At 40.3% G+C, this 13,784-nt stretch overlaps 1 protein-coding gene across 3 annotated transcripts in view; it reads right to left on the bottom strand.

Annotated features, from left to right (window-relative positions):
* Positions 1-13,447, bottom strand: part of LOC106561152 (talin-2) — a 162,389-nt gene extending 148,942 nt beyond the window's left edge. For all 3 annotated transcript variants that reach the window (XM_014124806.2, XM_014124805.2, XM_045688215.1), the window contains exon 1: positions 13,254-13,447. The gene's annotated coding sequence lies outside the window, so the exon portion shown is untranslated. The remainder of the gene's footprint in view (positions 1-13,253) is intronic.
* Between the last annotated feature and the right edge of the window lie 337 nt (positions 13,448-13,784).

Here is a 13,784-nt window from a genome sequence, read left to right as displayed (position 1 = left end):
AGATGGTTTGGGATGAGTTGGACCGCAGACAAAGTCATCAAGACAAAGGGCGGCTACTTTGAAGAATTTCAAATATATTTAGATTTGTTTAACACTTTTTTGGTTACTACATGATTCCATATGTGTTATTTCATAGTTTTGAGGTATTCACTATTATTATACAATGTAGAAAATAGTAAAAATAAAGACAAACCCTTGAATGGGTAAGTGTCCAAACTTTTGACTGGTACTGCATATATTTGACATTTGTATCTAAAAGCATTGAGAAATACTTGATCAAAGTTGGCATATGTATTACATTTTGGCCTTACCCAGGCCTAAAGTTATATACTCCACAGGCATTTCAAACTTCCAGAGTGGGAGCTCTGCTACTTTTAGAGTTATTGCCCATTTTACAGAGAGAAATAGTCATAGTAGGCAATGTAACCAACAACAGACCTCCTTTTACTTGCATCATTGCCCCCGCCTGCAAATCACCAGCAGAGGGCAACCATTTTGAGTCCATTTTCACATTCACTTGCTTGGGAATGCTTACAAATTGGATCATAACTCTAACAGTAGCAGAGATCCCACTCTGGAACACTGATATAACTGTAGAGTATATTATGTTCAACAATATATAGAAGAAAAAAATAACCAAATAACATTTGTTTATATTTGTCAATATTCATGAATAAATAAAAAAAATAAAACAGATATTGATATCAAAATACGACTCATATTACAAAGCAAGCAGCAAAGCTTCATATTACACCACATTTTGTGAAAATCCCCCAAATTCGGGTATTTTTCCCACTCAATTCTCCCTGTAGGGGAGCAGAACTCACGGTCACATTGGCCCCATCACACACACACTGTGCTTCAACAGCATAGCACAAATATGCCAACTAAGACTCCTATAAATGATTTAGTGTAAACATGAGTCAAATACAATCCTTGTTCTTACATAGATAATACAAGTATTAGAGGGGTTGACCACTAGGCCATGAGTTTTGTCCACTATATTTAAAGAACAAAAAGCCCAGGCAGGTCACAACAAGTTGACCATTATTCACAGGGAACAAACAGTCATTACGGGATGCAAAGTGTGCCAGGTACCTTGCTCTGTTCTGTGGATTGCAAAGTACTGTCCTTTAGACATTATGCACTGGTGACTGTGTATGTTAGGTGAACAGTTTGTCAGTGCAGTATGTGCTCTGGTTAGTGGCCCCATAACTGACCACATTGATTCTGTGGCCAGATACTCAGTAGTACTCATTCAAATCATTAGTGGTGGAAACAAGCATATACCACCCTGAGGAGCATCAGTTGAACTTTTCAACTTTCATCCTTTTCACATGCAGCTGAATAGAAGACATCTCATGATCCTTACCACAGATAATACATTTCCCTGTAGGGGAGCAGAACCATGTCCAAAGGCATTCCTTTCCTTTTCCATACAACAGATATGTTGATCAAGTTTTTCCCATGAGAAGTATTGCCTCTATCTAGCAACAATCAGAATATTTATAAACAAACACACACACATTAACAGCATGTTAATAATTATCCCTCTGACATCAGGTTGATAAAAAAAAAAGGAAATGATTAACTGGGTGGTTCGAGCTCTGAATGCTGATTGGCTGAAAGCCGTGGTATATCAGACTGTATACCATGGGTATGACAAAACATTTATTTGTACTGCTCTAATTACGTTGGTAACCAGTTTTTAATAGCAATAAGGCACCTCAGGGGTTTGTGGTATATGGCCAATATACCACGGCTAAGGGCTGTGTCCTAGCACTCTGCATTGCATCGTGCAGAAGAACAGCCCTTAGCCCTGGTATATTTGCCATATACCACACACCCTCGGGCCTTATTGCTTAAATACATACCAATGATGACTGCAGACAATACCATGCATAATTACTGTCAAAACCTAGTTTAAATGAAATGACAGTTTGCAGTATTCAATTCTATAAATATATAATTCTTGAGGAATTAACAATACTGAAGAAATGCTTATCAGAAAGTAATTCACTCAGTTCCCAACCATCCTCCAAGGCCGAATAGAAACTTAACAAGAATAAAGCTTTTCCATTTTCAATATTAAATTGTACCTTTCATATTAGAAGCTCACCTCAAAGATACCATACATACGGCTATATTCAACTTTACTTCAATGTATTACACAAAGAGAGAACACATTTGCGAGAACACAAACATGGAAACTAACCCAAACAGGGCGCTTGAGGCAACATATCCAAACGTTGTCACATTGGCCGCTGGCTCAGACAGGCACCCTGTTTGACCCATAGATGAGCAGGCTGGCAGCATGGCACGTACCAGTGCACTGACCTGAGACCTACCACACTGGAGTCAGTCTACTGACCTACTTGTCATATGTCTGCCATGGCAGAGTCTACCACAGCTCCAATTATTACTGTCACTGATATACATACAGATGATAACATGTTTCATAACCATCATCATAATCTAAAGCTGCTTCTTCATTCTCATGCCACTCAAAAATATCTCTAGAATAATCCGAAGACCAAGGACCCCGTCTTTCTTTAAATGCGGAGCCACATCAAAATATTTCTGTGTAAATATGATATGATTATTTGACCATTAAAAAAAGCAAAAACATAATACAACCACACGTGGATAAAATGCATTTAGAAACCAGAGGATAACACAAAAAAAAGTGTATCTACTTTTTTCCATTGTGGTTCTCTTGTTAACAAAATACGTAATGCAAAAATGAACAACAAATGAAAGAAGGAAGAATGCAATTAAGGCAGTTAGGAAAAGTACGTTTTTTTCACCTTTATTTAACCAGGTAGGCTAGTTGAGAACAAGTTCTCATTTACAACTGCGACCTGGCCAAGATAAAACAAAGCAGTGCGACACAAACAACAACACAGAGTTACACATGGAATAAACAAACATACAGTCAATGACACAATAGAGAAAAAAAGTCTATATACAGTGGGTGCAAATGAGGTAAGATAAATCCTGTTTAGGATAGGGGGAAGTATTTTCACGGTCGGATAAAAAAACATACCCGATTTAAACTGGTTACTACTCTTGCCCAGAAACGAGAATATGCATATTATTAGTAAATTTGGATAGAAAACACTCTGAAGTTTCTAAAACTGTTTGAATGGTGTCTGTGAGTATAACAGAACTCATATGGCAGGCAAAAACCTGAGAAAATTCCAAGCAGGAAGTGGCCTGTCTGAGAATTTGTAGTTCTTCTTTTGATTCTCTATCGAAACTACAGTATCTGTGGGGTTATGTTGCACTTTCTAAGGCTTCCATTGGCTGTCTAAAGCCTTCAGAAAGCGGATTGAGCCGTCTCCTGTCTCTGGGCAGAGTATAGTAGCTCAGTTTCTCATTGGTCTGCCTGGGGACAAAGAGATTGGATATGCGCATTCCCGCGTGCACGCTGTTTTTTCTTTTCCTCTTTGAATTAATACACTATTGTCCGGTTGGAATATTATCACTATTTTACGAGAAAATAAAAATAAAAATTGATTTTAAACAACGTTTGACATGCTTCTAAGTACGGTAATGGAACATTTTTACTTTTTTTGTCTCAAAATGCGCTCGCGCGTTACCCTTTGGATAGTGACCTGAACGCACGAACAAAACGGAGGTATTTGGACATAACTATGGATTATTTGGAACAAAAACAACATTTCTTGTGGAAGTAGCAGTCCTGGGAGTGCATTCTGATGAAGATCAGCAAAGGTAATACAATATTTCTAATACTAATTCTGAGTTTAGTTTGCTCCGAACTTGGCGGGTGTCAAAATAGCTAGCCGTGATGGCTGAGCTATGTACTCAGAATATTGAAAAATGTGCTTTCGCCAAAAAGCTATTTTAAAATCGGACATAGCGATTGCATAAAGGAGTTCTGTATCTATAATTCTTAAAATAATTGTTATGTATTTAGTCTACGTTTATTTGAGTAATTTTGTAAATTCAACTGAAGTTTTTGGTGGGAATGCATGTTCTGAACATCACACGCCAATGTAAAAAGCTGTTTTTGGATATAAATATGAACTTGATTGAACAAAACATACATGTATTGTATAACATAATGTCCTAGGAGTGTCATCTGACGAAGATCATCAAAGGTTAGTGCTTCATTTAGCTGTATTTTGGGTTTTTGTGACGTATATGCTTGCTTGGAAAATGGCTGTGTGATTATTTTGGTCTATGTACTCTCCTAACATAATCTAATGTTTTGCTTTCGCTGTAAAGCCTTTTTGAAATCGGACAATGTGGTTAGATTAACGAGAGTCTTATCTTTAAAATGGTGTAAAATAGTCGTATGTTTGAAAAATTGAAATTATTGCATTTTTGAGGTTTTTGTATTTCGCGCCACGCTGTTCCATTGGATATTGGCTAGGCGTTCCGCTAGCGGAACGTCTGTCCTCAACAGGATAAGGGAGGTAAGGATAAATAGGCCATAGTGGAAAAATAATTACAATTTAGCAATTAAACACTGGAGTGATAGATGTGCAGAAGATGAATGTGCAAGTAGAGATACTGGGGTGCAAAGGAACACAAAAAGAAATAACAGTATGGGGATGAGGTAGTTGGATGGGCTATTTACAGATGGGCTATGTACAGGTGCAGTGACCTTTGAGCTGGTGTTTAAAGTTAGTGAGGGAGATATGGGTCTCCAGCTTCAGTGATTTTTGCAATTCGTTCCAGTCATTGTCAGCAGAGAACTGGAAGGAAAGGCGGCTAAAGGAGGAATTGGCTTTGGGGGTGACCAGTGAAATAAACCTGCTGGAGCACATGCTACGGGTGGGTGCTGCTATGGTGACCAGTGAGCTGAGATAAGGTGGGGCTTTACCTAGCAAAGACTTATAGATGATGGCTTGAGTATGGCTTGAGCGGAGGGCGCATCGATGGTACAGTACAGCCAGGGAGAAAGTCAGTCTGTCAGACAGGCCAAGAGCGTTTCATCAGGGCCCATTGCCTTGTCTGATGCTCCCAGTTCCCCCATAGCAGCCGCTCCTCCGTAGGTAGCTGATCCTCCATTGCCGACAGCGTAGCACCCACCTGATTGATGCTTCCGCTGCAGTAAAGTGCCAGAAAATCAAGCACATATCAGCAGTGGTCAGAAACAGTCCCTCGTCTCTCTGATATCTCAGACTCCGGCAGCAAGATGTTGTGTTCCATTTGACTGTAGCTATATTTTTGCATCATCAATAATATCTAAGTAAGAGTGAAAGTGGAGGTGGATTGCTAAGCTGTTGTGTAGAGCGAGTGAGTGACCTCTTAATCACAGGAACATTCTTTCTACTGTACTTGTCCTTTAACTCTGTAAAAGACCAGGACTTCCCCTAGAAAAGCTCTGACACACTGCGAGAGAGCAAGTGAGGGAAGTGATTCTGGAAAATGTGTATATGAGGACTGAGGAGGGAATTATTCCAACAATGAGCCCCACTCAGTTCATTCCTCCCAGGAGACAAGGTGAGTTCACTTACTTAATTTCATTCGACATGCATAGATCATTCTAGAAAATGCCATAGAAAAGTCACATGCACCATAATTGAAATCTAGTGGACAGAACAATATCGAACCAAAGAAACATTCACTGTCTCTCACTGTCTAAGTATAATAATGTCTTGCTATTTTAACCTGAACACACACACATACCCCCCCAACAACCACCCAAGCCAACATCCACACAAACCATGTTAACTTAATGAAAAAAAAACATAAACCTACTCTCCACATCCAATCCTTTCACTGCCACTGGATCAAAGGGATAGTTCATAGTACCCATTGTTAGTCATTGTTAAACCCATCCACCATGCTAGAAATACATATTGTTGAACCCAAGAAGAAAAAAATAAGATAGCTTCCTTGTGTTCCTTAAAAAACAGGCAAGCCCTACAGATCTGATATGCTGTGACCATATAGAGAGCTGTAAGCAGCACGTAGCACATATATTTCAGTGGTAAACAGAGAACACAAAGGCAGGGTCAGAGCTTCCGTAGCACAGTATAGCACAGGGTGTGTTGCAGTTTCCAACTCCCACACACTCTCTGATGACTCCAAAACCCTCACTTCCCCAATCCCTTACATCCCAATCCTCTGACTAAACATTTCCTGGGGAATTCCGTCCAGGAATGCTATGTTAGTGACGGAGCAACTGCAACAGCTGGCAGGAAAACTACTTTCTAACGGATGACAGGGAAACATAGGCCTCCTCTCACACACTGTAAACAGCAGCTTGTCCTCTTCACTGGTACTGTGCAGTAGATAAAGAACAACTGACTGTTTCTAATGAACCTTTGATTGAGTGACCTTTGTCACCATGATGATATTTATTTTTGACAGCTTTTTTCACAGATCTACAGATTATTTTTGCAAAAAAAAAAAAAAACTCTCCTATCGATGTGCAGCACATTAGTTTTATCCCACATATTTCTCCTCAAACGAACATTGAGCTTCAAATATGTTTGACTGATGGGATCCTGTCCTTCCTCTATGACCTGGGAAATAGCCAATGAGAATCAGAATGGCTCTGCTGGAGCAGCAGGCCTTCTTTAAGGAAGTAAACACAGAGGTAATTAATTGGATTTATTAAAGCCTTTTGATCATGAGTGATGAAGAGAGAGTAGCATAGTTCATTACACTGTCATTAGCACCTGTTTATCTAAAACACATGCCACAAAATGCATTAATTTGCCCAAATTAAAATGTGAAGACTATTTCTCTAGCATGGATCACTGTGCCGTTTCCCATGAAATTTTTTCAGAGTCCCAAATGGGATCTCAAGTACAAGTAATTCCACAAAATACAATAAACCTACAAGTTGAATAATTTACACAGAGGGCAATTTTGCATGAATTGGAGCTTGTTTAACAAGGACCTTAATAGCTTCCCATAATCCAGAGTAATTTTCATAGGCCTCTTAAATGGGTGGCTTCTGGTCAGGCAAAGTCAATGTAAACCATTAACGAGAGAGCTGAAGTTGAATTACTCCAGCTAGATGACGATACAGATGGGGAAATGACAATAAGAGGTAAACATATACTGTAATAAGGCATACTGTCTGACCTGATATCAGGTTTCAGTGTGTATTGACTGTACGTTGAATATAATCTGATACTGCACACATGACAGAGACAGGATGACTTCACTTGTTAATTGTCTAAGCCAGGTAATCTACTGTACGTTGGCCTATATCTTGCATATTGTGACGACTACATCAACAACTGATAGAATGTGGTGAAAGCCATCCAGTAGTAAAGAACATTGAGTTTCTACCTGTGAGCCACCCACATGGATCTGACAACCTAACTCTGTTGGAAGGATCCAGAAATATGCTGTGTACCTCAGCCAGTTTTAAAAGTGGTACAGTGCTGCTGATATTGCAACCTCTGGTCATCCTGCAGATGTAACCACTGAATGGGAAGCTGCTAAATTCCCCTCTGTGTTTTCCATGAGGTGATGTTAGATTAACTGTATAGGATTTTATCAGTTGCCGTTGGCAAGTGCATGCTCCATCTGAACTTTCAACACTTGTGGTAATGTGAGCCAATTATAACTGGGTACATGACAGACTGATGGAGCACAGATGCTCTGTACTGTAGGATCATGAGGAGAACCCACTCCAGCTCTGAACATGGACTGGCCAAGGGTTAACACTGGAACAGTTCAGTATGGATGCATAACACCTGAACACTGTTGACATTCGCTTGCCTTTACTATCCTGTTCTTCAAACAGTATATGACATTCAGATATCATTACTTTATGCTAAGTCCTACAGTGCATTTTAAGTCTGATTTTGGCACACAGTCTCTAGTGCAGGGTGCCCCAACTGGCGGCCTGAATTAAGTTTTCTGAGCAAAATAAATAATAAAAAATAAAAATATGATATTAATATATATATTACACACACAGTAGCAGTCAAAAGTTTGGACCCTACTCAGTCCTACTCAGTCCAGGGTTTTAATTTAAAAAAATGTAGAATAATATTCCTCAAGTAGATGTGAAATAACACATATGGAATCAACAAATCAAAATATATTTATATTTGAGATTCTTCAAAGTAGCCATCCTTTGCCTTGATGACAGCTTTGCACAAATACTGTAGGGTCTTGTTTTGGAGGATGCATGGCTCTCGACCTTCACCTTTCCCGAGTCCGTACGGGAGTTGCAGCGACGGGACAAGACTGTAACTACCAATTGGATATCATGAAATTCGGGATAAAACATTTTTTTTTTTAAATGAAGCTCTGAAAGGGTTTGATAGGGCAATTCCACAGTAACAGATTGACACTGAAACTCACTTTTTGATTTAAAAACCATTGCCAACCAAAAACCAGTGATTGATAAACCATACACCTATATGCAGATGTCTACTTTTAACAATTGCCACTGAACATTTTCCTGAAACACATCTACTTAAGGAATATTGCAGATGCAAAGGTAACAAAATGACAGTAAAATCTCCATCAGTTTATGTGACCACATTCTCCAAAAACTCTTTAAATATCTACTCCGCATTCAGATTCAAAGATGTCTGCAGAAAGATGTTTGAAAAATATATTTTGGTTATTGAACAACAGTAAGTGAAGTGGCTCAACACCCGGTAACAGAATGACGGTAACAGAATGACATCATGGGTCAATGATCTGTACTATACAGAAATGCATGGTTATGAATGTCATTCTCTTCATGGTGATGTATCCTGAATAGGTAGACAAAAAGGTAGAAAAATGTAATATTCTCCTTTGCATGTTTGTATATTATTCCACACACTGGCTATTATTCGAATGAGCTCAGCCCCCAAACAAGAGCAAATTTGGTTGGTCCAGATAGGACAAAAATCGGTATCAATTATCAACATCCATTTTTCACAAGTTTTAACATCACAGTACAGCACAGTACAGTACAGCTCAGTAAAGTGCAATAAAAAAAAGAGTAGATTATAGTTCAGTACAATAACAGCTGGTGTCTGTGCATGCATATCCCAACCAGAAGCCATGGATTACAGGCAACATCCGCACCGAGCTAAAGGCTAGAGCTGCCGCTTTCAATGAGTGGGACACTAATCCGGACGCTTATGAGAAATCCTGCTATGCCCTCAGAAGAACTATCAAACAGGCAAAGCGTCAATAGAGGAATAAGACTGAATCCTACTACACCGGCTCTGACGCTCATCGGATGTGGCAGGGCTTGTACTACGGACTACAAAGGGAAACCCAACAGCGAGCTGCCCAGTGACATGAACCTACCAGATGAGCTAAATGCCTTATATGCTTGCTTCGAGGCAAGCAACACTGAAGCATGCATGAGAGCACCAGCTGTTCTGGACAACTGTGTGATCACACTCTCCGGAGCCGATGTGAGCGAGACCTTTAAAACAGGTCAACATTCACAAGGTCATGGGTTTCAAGCAGATCACCATAGTCCCTGTGCCCAAGAAAGCAAAAGTAACCTGCCTAAAGGACTACCACCCCGTAGCAAGCACGTTGGTAGCCATTAAGTGCTTTGAAAGGCTGGTCATGACTCACTCCAATTCACATACCGCCCCAACAGATCCACAGATGCCGCAATCTCAATCACACTCCACACTGCCCTTTCCCACCTGGACAAAAGAAACACCTATGTGAGAATGGTGTTCATTGAGTACAGCTCAGCATTTAACAGCATAGTACTCACTAAGCTAAGGACCCTGGGACTAAACACCTCCCTCTGCAACTTGACTTCCTGACAGGCCGCCCCCAGGTGGTAAGGATATGCAACAACACATCTGCCACGCTGATCCGCAACACTGGTGCCCCTCATGGGTGCGTGCTTAGTCCCCTCCTGTACTCCCTGTTCACCCACGGCTGCGTGTCCAAGCATGACTCCAACACCATCATTAAGTTTTCCAACGACACAACAGTGGTAGGCCTGATCACTGACAATGAAGAAACAGCCTATAGGGAGGAGGTCAGAAACCTGGCAGTGTGGTGCCAGGACAACAACCTCTCCCTCAATGTTAGCAAGACAAAGGAGCTGATCGTGGACTACGGGAAAAGGAGGTACGAACAGGCCCCCATTAACATCGACGGGGCTGTAGTGGAGCAGGTCGAGAGTTTCAAGTTCCTTGGTGTCCACGTGACCAACGAAACTATCATGATCCAAACACACCAAGACAGTCGTGAAGAGGGCACGACAACACCTTTTCCCCCTCAGGAGAATGAAAAGATTTGGCATGGATCCCCAGATCCTCAAAAGATTCTACAGCTCCACCATCGAGAGCATCCTGACTGGTTGCATCATTGCCTGGTATGGAAACTGCTCGGCATCTGACTAAGGCGCTAGAGGGTAGTGCGTACGGCCCAGTACATCACTGGTGCCGAACTTCCTGCCATCCAGGACCTATATACTAGGCGGTGTCAGAGGAAGGCCCCAAACATTGTTAAAGGCTCCAGTCACCAAAGTAATAGACTGTTCTCTCTGCCACAGCACGGCAAGAGGCACCGGAGCGCCAAGTCTAGGTCCAAAAGGCTCCTTAACAGCTTCTACCCCAAAGCCAGAAGACTGCCGAACAATTAATAAAATGGCCACCCGGACTATTTACATTGACACCCCCCCTTTTGTTTTTACACTGCTGCTACTTGCTGTTTATTATCTATGCATAGTCACTTTACCCCTAACTACATGTACAAATTAACTTAACTAACCCGTACCCCCGCATATTGACTCAGTACCGGTACCCCCTGTATACAGCCTTGTTGTTATTTTATTGTGTTACTTTTTATTTGATGTTTTACTTTATTTAGTAAATATTTTCTTAACTCTATTTCTTGAACAGCATTGTTGGTTAAAAGGGCTTGTAAGTAAGCATTTCACGCTAAGGTCTACACCTGTTGTATTTGGCACATGTGACAAATAAAATGTGATTTGATTTACAGTATAGTGGAGTAGAGTGTAGTTCAGTACAGCACAGAAAGTAGAGTACAGCAGAGCACATTAGAGTAGAGTAAAGAAAAAAAGTAGAGTATAGTTCAGTACAGAAGAGCACAGTAGTGTCCAATAGAGTATATTATAGTATTCTGTCTACTAATGTGTGCTCTACTGTACTGTATTTCTACTGTACTGACCTCTACTTTTGACTGTATTCTACTGCAACTCTGGTCTGCGACTACTATGTTTTCCCATTGTGGCCAGTTCAATTGCAGTAATTCTGTTATTTATTTTTCGGTCAATCTGTTACCGATTTGGTAACAGAGTGATGCGTATTAATCACGTAATAATTCATTAAAAAAAATATCAGTAAAAACAAAATCTAATTGGTAGGTCTACCTTTACTTGTTAATTCTGTGAACTTTCATAATCCTCTCTCCTCATGAGGGAGAGAAATTTGAAAACATTTTAAAGTTATGTGGGGTTTTGGTAACAGAATGACAAGACATTAAGCAATATTTCTTAAACTTATAGAAAGCAGAATAATTTCTGCAAAACTAAATATAAATGATAAATATATGTTTTTTAAGATCCCCTTTTCTATCTGTGTGACCAGCAATCAAAGCCTTTGCTTATTCCTAATCTTTAGAGTCGAAAATGGATTAAAAAAATATCTATGCCTTTATTTCCCCAAAATATAGATTAGCTTTCATTTGACACAAAATTTGATATGCTCATACAAACTTTATTCAATTTGCCATCTGATTGGCTGAGTCAAAGTCTTGCCATTACACATAAGCAATCCTTTCAGATCTACAGGAGTGCCTCGGGGTTAGGGGTCCATTTGGAATTCAGCATGTCAGATGGGGTCCATGCTGTTCAGGTCCTTGGGACGTCCCTACCGCCATTAAAGTTGAACTTTCAAATGGTTAAGGTAAGGGTTAGCGGAGGGTTAGGGACGTCCCAAGGATACTAGTTAGCACAAAACGTGTCACATGACTCAAATGAATGGTCCACATATAGGCTACCTAACAAGTAAGCATGCTGTGGAGCAGAATGCCTTAGGCACATCGACTATTAAGCAGTGTGTCTGTTGACAAAAGCTGACCACAAGATCACACTTTAAATTTAAATGTATTTGATGTCTGACCAAGTTATGCATATGCATGACCAAGTTGTCTCGAATAACATGTCATGATATTTGGCGCATGCTATTGTGTGTCCTCTTACCACTCCAAATGGTTTGGTCTAGAAAAATATAAATACGACCTTTGAAGGGGAAATTTGCACCGCTGTTATGACCATATCTTGGGATGCGCCTTTGGACACCTGCTACTACGCTGTCTTTCAAATACAGTGCAGCTGTATTACCATGCAGTGCCACTGGCGATGGTTGAAGGACTCTAACTCGTAGCCTTCTGTGACCAAATCTGCACCCAACTCGGGTCTGTAACTACATGAACAAGAAGGCAGGAGTAGCAGGAATCGCAAACGGTTTGCTGCTTCCAACATGCACTCAGCATCATAGGCTTATAATGTAAGCTATTGGCTTATGTAGGGCAATGAGGGGGAGGGAGGCTCGTCGTTTATAGTTATCATGCAATGTAACTACATGTAGGCTAAAGTAAAACACCCAACATTTACATTTTTTCCCCCGATTCTCATTTTAATCAATGATGCTCTAAATAGCCCATGGACAGCATTTATTAGGTTACAGCTCAATCTCATCATCTGGGAAATGGTTGTCTTGATGTACTGTAGGCTAGTAGTAGAGTAGTGGTGGGGTAACGTTAGTGGCTTGACATTTTCGGTTAGGCTACAGTAGCCTAATTCTATTCGTTTTGGGAACATGACCGTGGCATTGACAGGTTTAGGACATACCATTAAAATATGACTGCAAATTCACCCTTTAGTGATGACAGCAGTGACTGTGGAATCTACAATGTAGCCTACATAATATCAAACGTTACAATGTAACACCGGTCAATAGAGGATTGCCTCACAAGTTCGCACATCCTTCGGATAACGGACTGAATATTTCTCATTAGCAAGATGAGGTTCTGGAAACTATAGTCCAAATATTTACTCAAGATAGGCAGTTATGTTTAATTAAGTAATACGATTGTCCCATATTAAATAGCCTACGTGTTTGCAGGTGCAATGAAATCAACCATCATTCAATTATGGGCAAACGATATATGAAATTAACACACTAGCCTAAGTGAAAATAAGTGAATAAATACTAGCCTAATAAAAGATACAAGATACAAAGATACATACTAACCTAAAACATCCGTGTTAAAAACACATTGGAACGATAAAAAAGCTTAAATCCTACCTGAAATCTGTCAATCGTTAGTGCATGCGGGCTGAGGTGGATGTACAGTCACAGTGTAAGCAGCAGCAGTCCTGCCTCCACGGTATCAAGCCCCTCCTAGTTTGTGGAATCGTAAACGACCGAAGAGAAAAATTGACCGATTTCTGTGCGCAGAAAAGAGGAAGCGCGTCACACACTCGCACGCAACACATTTCCAGACAGTCTTTTCAACACAGTAGGCTGACATTAATGCAGTATATGTAGACCTATAACCCTATATACCAAAGAACTTGGCGCATATTCAGTAGCACTAATTATACAGCAATAACTACATGTGCGTGTCTGTCTGTGAGTGTGTGTGAGGGAGGGAGGGAGGGAGGGAAGGGGTAACCACCAACCTTCGAGTAAAAACAAAATGTAAGCATACATTTTAAATGTATGATTAATAGTAAATAAGAGATCACAATGGCAATTATCCCTTCCCTGGGCAATACCATCTGTTTAAACAACGGGTACATTTCATAAAACCTCATAACAGGTAAGTAGCCTATA

This window comes from Salmo salar, chromosome ssa10, assembly GCF_905237065.1.
Source record: "Salmo salar chromosome ssa10, Ssal_v3.1, whole genome shotgun sequence".
In the NCBI taxonomy this organism is placed as follows: Eukaryota; Metazoa; Chordata; class Actinopteri; order Salmoniformes; family Salmonidae; genus Salmo; species Salmo salar.
The sequence above is the reverse complement of the archived record's forward strand: the minus strand, read 5'-3'. Positions and strand labels throughout refer to the sequence as shown.